Source organism: Myotis lucifugus, unplaced genomic scaffold (genome assembly GCF_000147115.1).
Source record: "Myotis lucifugus unplaced genomic scaffold, Myoluc2.0 scaffold_45, whole genome shotgun sequence".
Taxonomy (NCBI): domain Eukaryota; kingdom Metazoa; phylum Chordata; class Mammalia; order Chiroptera; family Vespertilionidae; genus Myotis; species Myotis lucifugus.
The window spans coordinates 5,773,071-5,785,368 of NW_005871093.1; positions in this window are offsets into that span (position 1 = coordinate 5,773,071).

Sequence of the window (12,298 nt, forward strand, 5' to 3'; positions counted from 1 at the left end):
TTATTGAAATCAAGTGTCACAAAGGGTAAGCAGGAGAGAAAGCTAACAAAGGGAGGTAGCTGACATTCGTGGTTACATCATGATCAGGTGCTAGGACTGGGAACAGGAGGCTGGGAATCCCATCCCTCATGAGGCTGATAGAACGGCTCAGGAGCTGAACCTCTCCATGGAACTACATAGAGCATAGTGTGGTAGATTCTGGAGTAGAGCCCGTAAAAGAACATACAGGATGATGAAAAAGGTGTAATGGAAACTATTCTTTTCTTTCATTGGCTTCTACTTAGCAGTACACTGATATTCTAAGAAATTCAGGCTAGCAGGCTAGCAGTCTATGCTATCATCCCAGAATCTTGGTGCAGTAAAGGTTAGGAGGAGGAGGATAAAAAGAAGGGGAAAAGATAAGGAATCACCACCAAGTTATTCACAAATAACTTGTAAATTCCCTCTTGAGTAGTGGTAGGCCCAATGCATAGGCACATTTGAATTATTAAGAAAAATACATTATGAGCCCACTAACAATTCATGAATATGAATAAGCACTAAAAATCAATAGAGCTTAATGGATTTTTATACAAGAGAACTTTGGGAGCATGGAAAAGGCAAGTGCATGGGAGCAGATTTACTCATCTTGGAAAATGGCATTTATTTGTTTTACAAATATTTGTTGAAAATATGTCCTGGCTTCTCTATAAAGTACAACTGGTAGACATTTGGTCTCTGCCTTTCAGGAGCGTCAGTCTGGTGAGGCAGAGAAGCTAGATAGGAGTCCGCGCTGTGGGCATGGTGAGGGCAGAATACAGCTAGGGCTCCGAGAAGGATCTTGGAGGCTTTGAGATCATAGAAGTTTTATAGAAGAGGTGGCCGTTGAGGCAGGGCCTTGAGGAATTTGTCTGGATGTGAGGAAAAACTACTCTGGGCAGGTTGGCATGAGCAAACAAATGGAGGCTATATGTATGTATAGGGAGTAACTAGAAAATTGGGTTTCTATTGTTCTAACTTTTTATTTTGAGAATTTTCAAAACTACAGAAAGTTGAAAGAATAGTTTAATAAACTCTTAATCTAGATTCAACCAATATATTAACATTTTGCCATATTTGTTCTATATCTCAATACACATTTTTTCTTTTCTTTCCTCAATTACTTGAAAAGTGGTTGTCATTCTCACATTTGAGCCCTAAATATTTGAGCTTATATCAACTAAGAATAAAGACATTTCCCAACATGACCAGAGTTATCTTTTCATACCCAAGAAATTTAACAATGATTCAATGTTATCTAATCAACATATTCAAATATCCCAAACTGTCCCAACAAAGTACTTTAGTGTGGTTTCCTACATTCCTCCCAAATCCAGGATCTAATCTAGGGCCATACATGGCATTTAGTTCTCTTGTCTCTTTAGTCTCCTTTTAGGACATTTTCTGGGAGGGGGTGGATAGGTGTCTTTCATGTCAGCCATATTTTTGAAGGGTCCAGGCAGTTATTTGTAGGATGTCTCACAACCTGGACTTATCTTTCTTTTAAGGGTCTCAGGTTAAATGATTTTGGTTGTATTTATTTCCCATTGCCTTATGGCAAGAGGCACATATTGTCAGTTTGTCCCATTAGTGATGCTGAGTTTGATCAGTTGGCTAAGATGGTGTCTGCCAGACTTCCACCTTCAGGATGCTTTTACATAAGCAATATGTAGGGAGTGATAATTTTAGATGGCTCCCCAATGATTTTAGCATCCATTGGTCATCTATTTCTGAATCAATTACCTTATTGAAGTTTACAAAATGGTAATTTTTGTAAATCCATCATTCTTTTCACATTCATTCACTGACAGCTTTCTGTAAATAATAGATTTCCTTTCACTTCTGTTTTTTCTTTCTTATTTTTCATTTAATTTTTTTTGGTTTTTTTTTTTTTTGTTAATCCTCACCTGAGGATATTTTTCCCATTGATTTTTAGAGATTGGATGGAAGGGAGGAAGGGAGAGAGAAACATTGATGTGAGAGAGATACATTGAGTGGTTGTCTCCTGTATGCTCCCTTACTGGGGCCTGGATTGAACTTGCAACCCAGGTATGTGTCCTTAACTGGGAATTGAACCTGCAAAACTTTGGGGTACAGGCTGACACTCTAACCACTGGGAAACACTGGCCACAGCCTGTTTTCCTTTTTGCTGAGTATTATTACAGGCTCGTGGATTCCCTTTATATTCAACTAGTGAACCGGTGCATGGATTCGTGCACATTGAAAGGAAATTAATTAGGAGGTAGCCAGCGGGGCGGGACTGGGCCAGATGGGCTGGACATGCCCTGGAGCCAACCTCCCAGCATCTGAGGAGTGAGCGGGGTCCCTCTGGCAGGTGGGGTCCCTTGGCCTGGCCTGTGGGGATCAGGCCAAAACCAGCTCTCCGACATCCCCCGAGGGGTCCCAGAGTGCAAGAGGGCACTCTGCAAGTGTGCAATAAACCAGATTCGGGCTGACAGTGCCCCAGCAACAACATAACCCACAGCCAAAGGTGGAATCGCGTGGCCCCACGAGGAATCGGGCTCCCTCCTCTCTGATTTTGGGGTGCGTCACCCAAGAACCACTGCTGCCAAGTCACTGCAGCTCGGCAGCTCCTGTGTTGAGCATCTGCCCCCTGGTGGTCCGTGTGCGTCATAGCGACCGGTTGGACACTTAGCATAATATATATAAAGTGCATTACTGTCGTTTTTTTTCCTTTTAATCCTCACCTGAGGATATTTTTCCATTGGTTTTTAGAAAGAGTGGAAGAGAAAGGGAAAGACAGAGAAATATCGATGTGGTAGAAACACATCAAATGGTTGCCTCCTACACAAGCCCTGACCAGGGCCTAAGCTGGGGAGGAGCCTGCAACCGAGGTACGTGACCTTGACTGGAATTGAACCCAGGACCCTTCGGTCTGCAGGCCAACACTCTATCCACTGAGCCAAACTGGCTAGGGCTACTGTCATTTTTTTTAATGTTCAAATTGTCCCAGATTCAGCTTTTTGTGGCTCCTGTGTCCTTTTGACATGTTCCCATTAGTATTTGCGCAGTTCCTTACTTTCAGGAACAACAAGATATTCCTGACTCACCTTGAACATTGCTATTCCTAGTCATTTTTCAAGGAGCCTTGGATCCTCTTAGTAGGAAATGTTATTTAGAAACCTAGATAAACATGGCTTTGCTGAGTAATGAGTTTGAAGGATGTAGTAGAAAGACTGAGGACAGATTCTGAAGAGTCTTAAAGGTCAGACCAGGTAGTTTTGTTTTACTTTCTTGGCTTTAGGAAGTCAATTATTAGAAGCCAAGAACAGGAAAGTGACAGTGTGCAAGATACCATGGAGAGGAAAGAGAGGGAGGCAAGGGGACGGATGGAAGGACATTGCCCACCTGATATATTTGCACATATTGAAAGGAGACATATTCAATTTGGGGATAGAGTGAAGTAAGTATAGGTACATTGAAAACAAAGTAAAAATAGACTGAAGGAAACCAGGGAAAACAAAAGAAGAAAGGAAATGTAATCAGTTCACCATGTGGATTGCAATATAATTATTTTGGGAATATTCTTTTTTTTTTTAATATAAATACTAGGGGCCCGGTGCACGAAATTCGTGCACTGGGGGGGGGGGGTGTCCCTCAGCCCAGCCTGCCCCCTCTCACATACTGGGAGCCCTCAGGGGATGTCCTAGTGACAGCTTAGGACTGCTCCCTGCTCCCCTTGGGGATAGGGCCTAAGCCGCAGTCTGGCCTCCCTTTGTGGGAGGTGACCGGGCTGATCAGGGGAAGGCACCAGTCCCATCATCGCGCTGCTGCAGCCACTGCCAGTCACCACAGCCAGCAAGGTTTTTTTCATCAACACCGACTCCAGTCCCTTCACCATGAAAAAATGACAACTTTCTTCAGGCATTTTCAAGATGTGTCTTTCATATAATAATAATTTCTTTTTTTTTTTAAATATATTTTACTGATTTTTTACAGAGAGGAAGGGAGAGAGATAGAGAGTTAGAAACATCGATGAGAGAGAAACATCGATCAGCTGCCTCCTGCACATCTCCTACTGGGGATGTGCCCGCAACCCAGGTACATGCCCTTGACCGGAATCGAACCCGGGACCTTTCAGTCCGCAGGCCGACGCTCCGTCCACTGAGCCAAACCGGTTTCGGCTAATATATATTTTTTATTGATTTTTTACAGAAAGGAAGGGAGAGAGATAGAGAGTCAGAAACATCGATCAGCTGCCTCCTGCACATCTCCCACTGGGGATGTGCCCGCAACCCAAGTACATGCCCTTGACCGGAATCGAACCTGGGACCTTTCAGTCCGCAGGCCGACGCTCTATCCACTGAGCCAAACCGGTTTCAGCAATAATAATTTCTTTATTATTTTCTTTTATCCTCACCTGAGGATATGTTTCCATTGATTTTTAGAGAATGTGGAAGAGAAAGGGAAAGACAGAGAGAAACAGCAAAGTGAGAGGAACACTTTGATTGGTTGCCTCCTGCATGAGCTCTGACCTGGGCCCCGGCCAGGGAGGAGCCTGCAACCTAGGTACATGCCCTTGGTCAGAATTGAACTCAGACCCTGCCATTGGCAGGCCAAGGCATTATCCACTGAGCCAAACCGGCTAGGGCAGGATATGACATTTCTTAGCCCTCCAGCAGCGGACCTTCGTTTTTTTCGCCAGGAGTGTGGTGAAAAACCCTAGATCACCTTTTTGGATTCTTATTACCCAAGTTACTAAGAATATTACCAGTGGCATACAGGGAGCTTAACCAATGAGCGGTCAGAAAAGGTGTTTCCTCTATAGTTCACACCAATCGCCAGCTTGCCCCCCCAACCCCCCCAGGCCTGATGCCTCTGGCCCAGGCATCAGGCCTGGGCAGGGGACCCCCAGACCCCTCCGATTGCTGGCTCCGCCCCCCGCCCAGGCCTGATGCCTCTGGCCCAGGCTTCAGGCCTGGGCAGGGGACCCCCATATCCCCCGGATCACCAGCTCCGCCCCCCACCTAGGCCTGACGCCTCGGCCAGAGGCGTGACCTCCATCACCCGATTGCAGGATCGGCCTCTTGCCCAGGCTGACGCCTCCGCCAGAGGTGTCAGGCCTGGGCAGGGGACCCCCATCTCCCCCCGATCACCACTTCACCGCTTCTGGGGCTTCTGGGGCTGGCCTGCGGCCCGGGATGGCGGCTGCACTGTCCCGCCCTGCCTGCAGTATGCAAATTAGCCACCATCTTTGTTGGCGGTTAATTTGCATATCACACTGATTAGCCAATGGGAGGCATAGCGAAGGTTTGGTCAATTACCATGTTTGTCTATTATTGATAGGATATTTTATTGGTTTTTTACAGGGAGGAAGGGAGAGGGATAGAGAGTTAGAAACATTGGTGAGAGAGAAACATTGATCAGCTGCCTCCTGAACACCCCCTACTGGGGATGTGGCCGAAACCAAGGTACATGCCCTTGACCAGAATCGAACCTGGGACCTTTCAGTCCACAGGCCGACGCTCTATCCACTGAGCCAAACTGGTTAGGGTAGGAATATTCTTATATATGTATGTAATGTTTTGGGGGGAAGAAGGCTATGTCCTCATTTTTTAATGAAGAAAGTCAGCAGCTAATATTAACACTGAAAAATTAAAGAATAGCATTACATAGGTTATTTAGAAATATGGAGGTAAATACCAGAGGAAACAGCTTAAAAACTTTAAAATGGCTGCCCAGGGGAGCAGGAAATAGATGGGATGGTGCTGCCAGGCTTCTTTTTGTAGAAATATTTGATTTTGTGTGTGTGTGTGTTTTTTAACTGTTTATGTTTCCTTTTAGTGTTATTTTTTTAAAAAATGTTTTTGATTTTTTTAGAGAGAGAGGGAGAGGGAGATAGAAACATCATTGATCCACTGCCTCCTGCACCCCCCCTCCCCCAATGGAGCCCGCAACCCAGGCATGTGCTCTGACCAGGAATCAACTGGGGACCTCTTGTTTCATGGGTCGATGCTCAACCACTGAGCCACACAGTCTGGGTGCACCCTAAGGGTTTTAAGGGTGGAGATTTTGGGTGAGGTCCCAGGGGAGGATTTCAATAGAATATTTAGCAGTGTTCCTGGTGTGTCCTTTCAGGATTGTGGTCTCCTCTGACTGATTGGCCAGCACCCAGGGCAAAGGTCATTTTTCAATGCAGCTGGTCCTGAGGCTGGTTTTGTTGCTTATCTGGACCTGGAGCTGAAATACAACTGAGGCAAACCCATGACCAGCAATATGCTAGGAGAGGCAAAGTCACCCTGAGGGTGAGGTCCCACCCTACAATTGATTGTCCCTTGCTACCTGGAGCTTTCCACCCTGCTGACCTCCGGTGGTACCTGGCCCATTGTCTTTGCTCTGCTCTTGCCTGTCTAACTGTGTACAATAGTTTTAGCCCCTGTTTTGCTTTCCATGGTCTCAGTTACCCAAGATCAATCATGGCCTGAAAATATTAAATGAAAAATTCCAGAAACAAATTCAAGGGTTTTAAACTGCACGCCTTTTCGGAAATTGCTGTTTTGCTCAGGACATGAATCATCCCTTTGTTCATGGTATCCACATGGTACAAGCTTCTTACTTGTCAGTCACTTAGTAGCCCTCTCAGTTACTGGCAAGTGGCTGTGTTCTAGAACCCTTATTTTACTTAACAATAGCCCCAAAGCACTAGAGTAGTATGCAGGCAATTCATATGTACCAAAGAGAAGCCATTAAAGTGTTTCCTTTAAGTGAAAAGGTATGTATAGGAGGGAAAAGTGTAGGCTGTGTAAACAAAAACTTTCATGGCTGAAATCCCTTCTAAAAGAAAGGGTTTACTGAGCCAAATGCTAGCCAGAAGAACCAGGTCCTGGAGCATGAATTCTAAACCACCAGCAGCAGGGTGAGATGAAGACAACATATTCCTTGGGTCTTCTACGAAAACAGTTTGGCAAAGAAAGATGTAAATTGTTTTGAAAGAATTTACGTTGGCTATAAAGGGGGTAATAGAAGGTGAAGTGGGGCTTGTTCAGAGTCTCGACTTGTAAGGAAGAAGCATTTGCTTCTTCGGATTGGTTGTGGGCAACTGTGGGAGACCTTCAAGTGTAAACAAATGGACTTACCTGATAGTCATACTCAGCTATTCTCTTTAGATAATCCAGTGGAAATAGCCACTTGAAAGTTAATTCAAAGTTTTAACATACATTCAGGAATGCAAGTAGTCTTTTGTTGGCCTTGCCCTTTAGCTGTTAACTGATTAACCTCTATCTCCTCCTTCCACCCTCAGGTCTGCTGTAATTTAATTTAGCACTTCTCAGAATTTTTTCTTTGTCATATATAAAGGTTCGGTATATCTATGGTTTCAGGCATCCACTGGGGGTCTTGGAACTTTCCCCTGAGTATAAGGGTGGTGGAGACTACTGTATCTGGTTTACCCTGTAGCTGTAGAGCTCAAGAGAGGTCAAGGCTGACCCTTCAAGGTTGTGAGGAAGGTAGAGCCATTAATAGAAATAAAAAACACCCAGATTTGGCTGGTGTGGCTCAGTTGGTTGAGCTTCGTCCCATGCACCGAAAGGTCCCTGGTTCAATTCCTAGTCAGGGCACATACCCAGTTTGCAGGTTCGGAGTATGTGTGTGAGGCAACCGATCGATCCTTCTCACATTGATGTTTCTCTCTCTCTCAAATCAATAAAAACATATTTAAATAAATTAATAAAGTAAAATAAAAATGCCCAGAGAAAGCCAATGATGGAGGAAAGGGAAATATTAAACTGTAGTTTTGGCCCTGGCCAAATAGCTCAGTTGGTTAGAGTGTTGTCCCAATAAACCAAGGTTGCAGATTCCTTCCTTGGTCAGGGCATATATAAAGAATCAAACAATGGCCCAGCTGGTGTGGCTAAGTGGTTGAGCTTCAACCTATGAACCAGGAAGTCAGTTTGATTCCCAGTCAGGGAACACGCCTGGGTTGTAGGCTCAGTCTAACATGCAAGAGGCAGCCAATCAATGACTCCCTCTCCACACTGATGTTTCTATCTCTCTTCCTCTCCTTTCCTCTCTTAAATAAATAAAAATATATTAAAAAAATTAAACTGTGTTTTTGGGCTGTGTTGAATTTGAGGAACCAACAGAACGGTCAGGAGAAGACCAGCCAGAAGCTGGAAATGTTTAAGGAAGGGTTTATGATTACATCAGTGAAGCATGGATGTGTGGCAGGGCACAGCTCCATATGACACAGACCACAAAAACAGACCCTGCTCATTGAGCTCCTGTCATAAAACTACCCAGTGGAGATCTGCATGGGGAAATGTGCTATACATCTGCAGACAGTGTTATTCCTGCAGCTAAGGAGTCACAGTTGTCTTTGAGCAGTAGACGCTCTGGTATAGATTCCTGGAAACAACACATTTTAATCTCTGCCCTTTATTATTATTTATTTAAATGCTGGTACAGAAAACACATTGAACAACAAATTTTACTAAATTTATGAATAATAAAACCTTGAGAATTCAGTGAAAGTCTATGGGGGCTGGAACAATTGGGAAAAGGCATTGGGAAGAAAATGTAGGATTTGGATGCACAGAGGAGATAGAAATAACTTCTGGCAGTGGGGAATTCTGGGAACTAGGAGAAAGTTGGCTACTTGGGGGCTTGCTGAGAATTAGGCACTGGAAGACTGGATAGGAAGAGTCAACTCAAGGATTTTGTCAGCAACGAGAGTCAATGAGTGGAGGCAAGAGCATACAATGGATCAAAGACAATCTTTAATAAATGGTGTTGGAAAAATTGGACAGATACATGCAAAAAAATGAAACTAGACCACCAACTTACACCATACATAAGAATACACTAAACGTGGATAAAAGACTTAAATGTAAGTGGCAAAACCATAAAAATCCTTCAAGAAAACAGGCAGTAATATCTCAGACATTCATGCAGCAGTATTTTCACTGATATATCTCTTAGGGCAAGAGAAACAAAGGAAAAAAAATAAACAGCCCTGGCCGGTTTGGCTCAGTGGATAGAGTGTCGGCCTGCGGACTGAAGAGTCCCAGGTTCAATTCCGGTCAAGGGCATGTACCTTGGTTGCGGGCACATCCCCAGTAGGGGGTGTGCAGGAGGCAGCTGATCGATGTTTCTCTCTCATCGATGTTTCTAACTTTCTATCCCTCTCCCTTCCTCTCTGTAAAAAATCAATAAAAATATATTAAAAAAAATAAACAAATGGGACTACATCAAACTAAAAGGCTTCTGCACAGCAGGAAAAAAAAACCACCAACAAAATGAAAAGGGAATCTATTGTATGGGAGAACATATTTGTCAATGACATATCTGATAAGGTGTTAATTTCCAAAATATACAAAGAACTCATACAACTCAATACCAAGAAGACAAGCCATGCAGTTAAAAAATGGGCAAAGGACCTGAAATACACACTTCTCTAAAGAGGACATACAGATGGCTAATAGGCATATGAAAAAATGCTCAACGCCACTAATCATCACAGAGATGCAAATTAAAACTACAATGAGGTGTCACCTCACACCTACCAGAATGGCTACCATCAACAAACCAACAAATAAGTGCTGGCAAAGATGTGAAGAAAAGGGAACCCTAGTACACTGCTGGTAGGTATACAGACTGGTGCAGCCACTATGGAAAATAGCATGGAGTTTCCTAAAAAAATTTATCCCTAGCTGGTTTGGCTCAGTGGATAGAGCGTCAGCCTATGGACTGAAGGTCCCAGGTTCGTTTCGGTCAAGGGCACCTGCCTGGATTGTCGGCTCGATCCCCAGTAGGGGGCGTGCAGGAGGCAGCCGATCAATGATTCTCTCACATCATTGATGTTTCTATCTCTCTCTCCCTCTTCCTTCCTCTCTGAAATCAATAAAGAAATATATTTTAAAAAAATTTTTTTTAAATGGAACTGCCATTTGACCCAGTGGTCCCACTTCTTGGAATATATCCTAAGAATCCTGTAACACCAATTAGAAATCAGAAAGAATATATGCACCCCTATGTTCATAGCAGCATTATTTACAATAGTTAAGATCTGGAAACAGTCCAAGTACCCATCAGTAGATGAGTGGATAAAAAAGCTGTGGTATATTTACACAACGGAATAATATGCGACTGTAAAAAAGGAGCTCATGCCCAACCCGTATGGTTCAGTGGTTGAACGTCGACTTATGAACCAGGAGGTCACAGTTTGATTCCTGCCTGCCAGAAGCCGGTCTATCCTTGCTGCTTGACACAGTCGCTGCAGGAAAGAAACATCTGCACAGCATGTGTTTCAAGGGACCTGGCGTATATGGCATATTGTTCTTAATATGTTTGCTCTCCTTAGTGCCATGTGTTTTAACCAAGGTCACCTCTCTGAGAAAGGTTGTTTCCCCAGGTGGGGATTTTTCCCTGAGGTTAGGGAGGGGATACAACCCCTTAATTAAGTGCCAGGCGGGTAGTTAAGCTACATAATCTTTACTCCCTGGAATGGAGATAAGAAACGCCCTAACCTTTGTAATAGAAATTGACAGGATTAAAATCGGCTGGTATAAATATGGATGTAACAAGACAATAAACATCAGATCCTCATCAGATCCTCGTCAGTTCCTAACCAGAACTCCGACCAGAATTTTGGCTGGAGATCCTGGCTAGAGGTCCTGACTAGGCTGCTGATCAACTGAAGGCTGTCTTCGTGTCATTCCTTCTTCGCCGACTCTGTCCACACCTTTGGGGACCCCTGGACCCGCTGGGATTGGACTCCAACACCTGCCCACATGCCAGTGTTTCGGGTTCAATCCCCATAGGGGGTGTGTAGGAGGCAACCGATCAGTGATTCTCTCTCATCATTGATGTTTCTATCTCTCCCTCTCCCTTCCTCTCTGAAATAAATAAAAATATATTTTAAAAATTAAAAAAAAAAGGAGCTCATATCCTTTGTGACAGCATGGATGGACCTGGAGATTATTATGCTAAGTGAAATAAACCAGTTAAAGACAAATATCACATGATCTCACTTACATGTGGAATCTAATGAACAAAATAAACTATCAACAAAATAGGTCCAGAGACATAGATGCACAGAACAGACTGACAGATCTCAGAGGGGATGGGGGTGGAGGGGCCAGGAAGAGATTAACTAAAGAACACAAATGCATATAGGCATAGCCTATGGACACAGACAGTAGTGTGGGGAAGGCCTGGGGTTGGGCAGGGGCTGGGTGGAAGACAGCAAAGGAGGGGAAAATGGGGGACATCTGTAATATTGTCAACAATAAATTTAAAAAAAAAAAGTCATTGAGGCCCTGGCAGGGTAGCTCAGCTGGTTAGAGTATTGTCTGGATATGCCAAGGTTGCAGTTTGAACCCTGTTCAGGGCACATACAAGAATTAACTAATGAAAGCATAAATAAGTGGAAATCGATGTTTCTCTCTTTGAAATCAATCTTTTAAAAGAGTCAATGAAAGTATTAGAACAGAAAACTGGTAACTGCATTAACTTAGTCTCTCTCTTTTTATTTATTGTTTTGCTAATCCTCACTAGAAGATAATTTTTCCATTGTTTTTCAGAGTGGAAGGGAGGTAAATGGGGAGGGGACTGGGGGGGAGAGAAACGTCAATGTGAGAGAGACACAGCCACTGGTTGCCTCCCACACACGCCCTGAGTTGCGGGGGGGGGGGGGGGGGGAGGGCGGGAGGAGTGAACTGCAACATGCCCTTGACCAGGAATTGAACCCCCAATCCTTTGGTGCATAAGCCCACACTCTAACCACTGAGCACCATGAGCTAGGACTCCCCTTTATCCCATATAATAAAGAGGTAATATGCAAATGACCATCACTCCAACACACAAGATGGCTGCCCCCATGTGGACACAAGATGGCCAGCAGGGGAGGGCAGTTGTGGGCGATCAGGCCAGCAGGGGAGGGCGGTTGTGGGGGACCAGGCCTGCAGGGGAGGGTAGTTAGGGGTGACCAGGCTGGCAGGAGAGGGCAGTTAGGGGCAATCGGGCCGGCAGGGGAGGGCCATTGGGGGTGACCAGGCCTGCAGGGGAGGGCAGTTGGAGGCAACCAGGCCGGCAGGGGAGGGAAGTTAAGCAATTGGGCCGGCAGGGGAGTAGTTAGCGTTGATCAGGCTGGCAGGGGGAGTGGTTAGGGGGCAATCAGGCAGGCAGGCAGGCGAGCAGTTGGGAGCTAGCAGTCCTGGATTGTGAGAGGGCTGTCCAACTGCTCTGTGGGATCAGGCCTAAACGGGCAGTCGGACATCCCTCGAGGGGTCCCAGATTGGAGAGGGTGCAGGCTGGGCTGAGG